At 42.8% G+C, this 6,543-nt stretch overlaps 1 non-coding gene across 1 annotated transcript; it reads left to right on the forward strand.

Annotated features, from left to right (window-relative positions):
* Window positions 1-6,471: 6,471 nt before the first annotated feature.
* Window positions 6,472-6,543, forward strand: Trnah-gug (transfer RNA histidin (anticodon GUG)). Its single transcript has one exon. It is a non-coding gene; the product is annotated as a tRNA-His (tRNA).

Consider the following 6,543-nt stretch of genomic DNA (forward strand, 5'->3'; position numbering starts at 1 on the left):
AACACCTAAAATTACTCTTTGGATTGAGTTCGTAATCGACTAATTACTGATTTTACAGCTTTTTCCTATCAGCACAGAAACGGTACCCTATCCACGTTCTAGTTGCAGTGGCAAACAACGAGTCTGTCAAAGTTTTAGAAATGACGCCAAGTGTGTGTAATGAAGAAATGTCTTACTTCTATGGAGAGCCAATCGAAAGACTATGTTGTCATTAATTTAGCTGTTCATGACCCTACTTTCTATCTTGAAGCAGACACGATACAATATTTTATCTTTCTGTTCACTCAGTGGTGCTCATGTTTAATAGATTACGTTAATTATATGTAACCGTTTTTTTATAATTTGTCAGCAACACCAAACATTATTTAAATTAACAATTATTAACGGCCCTCCCCGGTTTCGCACGGGTAGTACTAAGTATCTACGACTGGACGACTTGTTTGCAATATGCGGTGACACACAAGAAGCGTCCTCGTCAGTCTCTCTGTCTGTTAGTGAAAACCACACCACAATCCTTGCAGTAGTTCCTGAGAGTTTACAATATTTGTAGATTCCGACAAGCTGCGCTGTTCTCTATAGCTTGCCGGTGGGGCCGTGCGGTTCCAGGCGCTTCAGTCTGGAAACGCGTGACCGCTACGGTCGCAGGTTCGAATCCTGCCTCGGGCATGGATGTGTGTGATGTTAGGTTTAATTAGTTCTAAGTTCTAGGCGACTGATGACCTCAGAAGTTAAGTCGCATAGTGCTCAGAGCCATTTGAACTTTTTTTTTTTTTTTTTTTTTGTTCTCTATAGTTGCGGCGGATGTTCACTTTCTTTACCCGCCATATGCCGCCACCTCTGCAGTTGACTAGCTGGTAGCTCCCATCATTGCCACACGATGTCAGATAAAAATCTGTATATTACACACTCATCGGTAATTATTGATTATAAATATATATGAGCACTACGTCAGTAGTGTGTGGTATAAGTTCAGAATTTGGGTCTGACGAGTCTGTGCCGGTTTGCTCACCGCGGTACCCGGCACGCATAGTGGTCAGCGCAACTACCTAGTAAACAAGAGACTTGGGTTCGCATCCCGGTCTGGCACAAATTTTCAGATTGTTCCATGGATATAAATCAGTGCCTTCTTGCAGCTAAAGTGTTCGATTGTATTTTGAATAATCATTTTAGGTATTAGTGAGATTCATTATGAAACACCAAAAACAACTAAAACTCCGACGCGTTGAGCGTCTTTACAGAAAAAAAATGGCTCTGAGCACTATGGGACTTAACATCTATGGTCATCAGTCCCCTAGAACTTAGAACTACTTAAACCTAACTAACCTAAGGACATCACACAACACCCAGTCATCACGAGGCAGAGAAAATCCCTGACCCCGCCGGGAGTCGAACCCGGGAACCCGGGCGCGGGAAGCGAGAACGCTACCGCACGACCACTAGCTGAGGACGTCTTTACAGCGATCCTCTTCAGTGCGACTGACTTGTGGATTTTGCTGATGGTCATATATTCTCTCACTTCGGTTATCAAGTCGCTACAGGGGTCACATTCTGGGATACCGTTGTACAGTTCGAAGCAGAGACTGGACTGGGATGCTTCAAGCTGGTATTCCTCCAATCAAACTAAGAATTCTACAAGGGGATAAGAGACTGGGACATCGATAGCCACCTGACAACCGAAATAAGACAGTTTACAGCGGACACCTGGTTTAGGGGTAACACCTTCGATTAGTAATCAAAAAGTGTTCGATACCGGATTGGGGCCTTTCCACTGCTTAAATTGTAAACACAAAACACCAGCAATTGCAGCCAAAGACTTCCGGTGAGAAGTAATCCTCATTCTGCCAATGGCGTTCTCAAAGAAGGCGGAAGAGCGGAAAGAGGATCAGGGTATTCTGTTGTCCTTTGGATGGGAAACTGCTCCTAAAAGACCGACGAGTCAATATTAATCCACGGCATGAGGATGCAGAAGGCAATGGAAGCCACAGCATTAAACACACATACGTTTATTCACAGGATATGTGGCTTGTAATTGAAAAAGTGTCATGATGGTCTCCACATTGGCAGAAGATTGCGGAAGATCTACTGAATGAGGAAATACACTTGAAATTCACTGAGACTATAGATACCGCGATAAGGAATGACTCAGTAGGCAGTTCAGTTGAAGATGAGTGAACAACTCTAAACAGGGCAATCAGAGAAGATGGAAAGACACAGCGAATATAAAGAAGATAACTACGAAGAAACCATGGATAACAGTAGAAATACTTCAGTTAATAGATGGAAGAAGAAAGTACAAAATCATTCAGGGAAATTCAGGAATACAGAAATACAAGCCACTTAGGAATTAAATAGAAAGCGCAGGGAAACTAAGGCGAAATAGCTACATGAAAAATGTCTATCAGTCGAAAAAAATGATTGTCGGAATGACTGTCACCTCATATAGCAAAGTGAAAATAATCTTAGGTGAACTTAAAGGCAAGGGCGGTTACATTAAGAACCAATGGAAATTCGGCTGTTAAATGGAGAGGTGAGGATGGTGGAAAGAGTGCACCGAAGGCCTCTGTAGGGTGGAGGGCTTGTCTGGGGGGCGTGATGAACAAAGAAACAGAAGACTGCATATAAGAGACAGGGGATGCACTATTACAACCGGAATTCAAAAGAATTTTGTAAGACCTAAAATCAAATAAGAGAGAAGAGATGGATAACATTTCATCGAAATTTATAAAATCCTTGGGGAAAGTAGCAACAAAACGATTATTCACGTAAGTGTGTGGGATGTATGAGAGTGGCTATATACCATCAGATTTTGGGGAAAGGGTGTCAACGGCACTAGAAAGGCAGTTCCGAATTTGTGGTTCATAATCAAAGCAAGACTAAAGAAAAATCGAGACACTTTGATAGAATTTGTCGGCCTGGACGAAGTGTTCGACAATGAGAAGCGGTGCAAGATGTTAGAAATTCTGAGAAAAATAGGGGTAAGCTACTGGGAAAAACGGGTAATAAACAATATGTACAAGAACTATGAGGGAACAGTAAGAGCGGGCCGGCCGCTGTGACCGAGCGGTTATAGGCGCTTTAGTCCGGAACCGCGCTGCTACTGCGGTCGCAGGTTCGAATCCTGCCTCCGGCATGGATGTGTATGATGTTCTTTGGTTGGTTAGATTTAAGTAGTTCTAAGTCTAGGGGACTGATGACATCAGATGTTAAGGCCCATAGTGTTTAGAGCCATTTGAACCAGTGAGCGCGGAAAACAAAGAATAAAGTTCTCGGATTAAAAAGGGTGTAGGAAAGGGATGTAGTCTTTAACTACACTGTTCGGTCTATACATCAAAGGATATCAGTGTTAAGATTCACTAAAGGCGATGTCATACTCAGTGAAAGAGTTACAAGAATGGAATGAACAGTCTAATGATCACAGAATGTGGATTTAGGGTATACTGAGGAAAGACGAAAGTAATGAGAATCATCAGAAACGGAAAAGCGAGAAACTTAACATCGGAGCTAGTGGTCACGAAGTAGATGTAAATGTCGAGTGACTAGTCCCTCCCGTCGGGTAGACCGTTCACCGGGTGCAAGTCTTTCAATTTGTTGCCACTTGGGCGACTTGTGCGTCGATGGGGATGAAATGATGATGATTAGGGCAACACAACACCCAGTCCCTGAGCGGAGAAAATCTCCGACCCAGCCGGGAATCTAACCCGGGCCCTTAGGATTGACATTCTGTCGCGCTGACCACTCAGCTACTAGGGGCGGACACGAAGCAGATGGTTACGGAATTCTGCTGCGTAGGCAGCAAAATAACCCATGATGGACGGAGCTTGTAGGACATAAAAAGCAGACTAGCACTTTCAAAAAGAACATTACTGGTATCACATAGGTCTTAATCTGAGGAGAAATTTCTGACAACGTGCGTTTGGAGCACAGCATTATTTGACCGCAAGACGTGGACAGTGGGAAAATTGGAACAGAAGACAGTCGATGCATTTGAGATGGGGTGCTACAGAAGAATGTTAAAATTATGAGGACTGCTAAGGTAAGGAATGAGGAAGGTCTCCAGAGAATCGGCGAGGAAAGTAATGTTCGGGAAACACTGACAAGAAGGGGGGCGGGATGATAGGAAATCTGTTAAGACATAAGGGAATGACTTGCATGGTACTAGAGGGAGCTGTAGGGGGCAAAAACTGTAGAGGAGGACAGATGTTGGAAATACATCCAGCAAATAACTGAAGACGTAGGTTTCATGTGCTACTATGAGATGAAGATGTTAGCACAGGAGAGGAATCCGTGGCGGGCAGCATCAAACCATTCAGAACACTGACGACTAGCCCCGCTTCCACCCCCCCCCTTCCACCCCCCTTCCCGGAAAAATGACAGAAAACGAGAGGCAGCAGGAGAGGAATCTAGCCGTTAGTTACCTCCATGATGAACGCTTCAAAGACGGTTGGAATCTCGGTATTTCATTTTTTTTTTTTTGTTTTGGTTCATAATGAAGCGGACTAACACACAAAATGATTTTATACAAATTTCTGTTGTAGTTCATTGTTTATGGTGAAAGCTACTTCCACTTCATGTACCACATGATCATTTATAATGTATACGTGGCCTTTGTAGAAAGTGGTCCAAAAATGCTGTTTTGTTTTTAAGATGCAGAGCCGTATTCTTTTCTAAAAGGCAGGCTAATGCCGAAATGAATAACATAAAATTTTGCGTGGAAGTAAAATTATACTTTAAAAAAAGAAGAGTACATATTGATGAAGAGAGCTCCACAATTCGTCAGTGTTGTGGGCCGTGTGTGGCTTTAAGCTGGACCTGAAACAGATTGGTTTCCGACGAGTTTTTTTGTTGCTCACATTATGGTATACGATTTGTAAGCTACCAAAATGGTTGCAAGCTCTCGGTTTCAAAAAGACTTTCATATATTTTATCTTTAAGTGAGTTACAGGTTGCTGGTGAGGTGCAAAGTCTCTCTATGCAGTGTTTTCTTCCGCTACGCAAGTGACATCTTTGATACATAGTGAAAGCGTATTTCTGCGCTGTACTTTCTATGTTGTACCCCGCTGATAAACCCGTAATACGGTGCTTAACTTTTTAGGTTGTCTATGTGAATGAAGCTGAAGCATGTACTGTTTTTCTTCCTGTAAGTGCTGGGGCTAATCGCGTACTTCTCATCATGTGGACGATCCCTGCAACTACGAGTATCATGGTTCTGTTAGTTAAGATGAGATGTCTTTGTCTTGTATTTTTCTTCAAAGGCCATTTCTGAGCTACTGCACATGATTTTCCGCTGTCTAATGTGCTTCCCTTGAGACCAAGGTTAAATCTGCTGTTCCACTCGAGAGCCATTGTTCCACGTTCAAGGCTCAATATCGGTATGTCAACTAAGTATATAGGTCATGCCTCTCGTTACTATTCCACTTATTTACTATTCTTACAGGAATATCAGATTTTGTGGTGTGCCTTTTGTTCTAGTTTTTGAAGACACGTGGTACTCTATTACAGGTGGTCCCTAGGGAGCTGTATGTGTTCGCTTAGTGAATAATAATCAAAGGCTGCTTCATTTTCGCCGTAATTAGTTTTCATCCCGAAGCCACTTATAAGTTTATCACGTTTTAGTAGTCAAATTGCATGTGATCTCTCTTTATTTATCGGAATTCGTAGTTGATGCGAGAGCAACTCCCTCAATACGTGTGCCCTAGTGGAATCGTTATTCAGATAAGCTGGCATCAGCGAACGATACGTTTACTAAGTATTTCTTTTCGCGCATTTTACAGCAAGTACGCGGTAGGTCTGAGCTACTGAGAACGATATGCGTGCCCATTGTGATTAAAACTTGTTACGAATAGGTGTTGTACTAAACAGTGTTGTACTGTTTACACCTCCATTGCATGCATTTTCTCTGTAAGAGATGATGCACTATATTTTCAGGCTGTATTAGCATGTTCAGACCTCTTGGTCGTAATTTGGCATTACTTAAAATCTTGTTCTGGTTCCCCTTATATTCCTCGTGGCGCTATGAATATTTTCCCCACTTCGGAACATCTAACAGAAGACAGATTGGGTTATTTTTGACTCCTAAGTAAAATTTTTTTACATGAAGGAATATATTTACAGGGCATTAACACTGAGGTCATACCAGTTACATACGTTATTAAATTTAGACAGGAGTAGGGGGCTTTCAATGTAAGAGGGCGGATTGAAGGAGCACGAAGTAGCGTTTACCTTACTAGCCTTCCTTTCACTTTATTTCATTTTTCTAAAGTGAATTTTGGAAATTTGGCACTCAGGGAAAATAGAAAGACAACACCGTCACCCGTATTCCGTGACGCTCTCGCTCTTTCCTAAGAGTGCTGGTCCGGAGAAAGCGCCGCGGCTCACCAGAGAACTGCTCGTGACGTCATAGCCACGGCCATTGGTTCTGCGGAGTCTGCAGAAAAACGGCTTGTACCCAACTCGAGTACTTTGGTGCTGCCTGCCGTGATAGTCTAGTGGTTAGGACATTGCGTTGTGGCCGCAAGAACCCAGGTTCGAATCCTGGTCACGGCA

The sequence above is a fragment of the Schistocerca nitens genome, chromosome 2 (assembly GCF_023898315.1).
Source record: "Schistocerca nitens isolate TAMUIC-IGC-003100 chromosome 2, iqSchNite1.1, whole genome shotgun sequence".
Taxonomy (NCBI): domain Eukaryota; kingdom Metazoa; phylum Arthropoda; class Insecta; order Orthoptera; family Acrididae; genus Schistocerca; species Schistocerca nitens.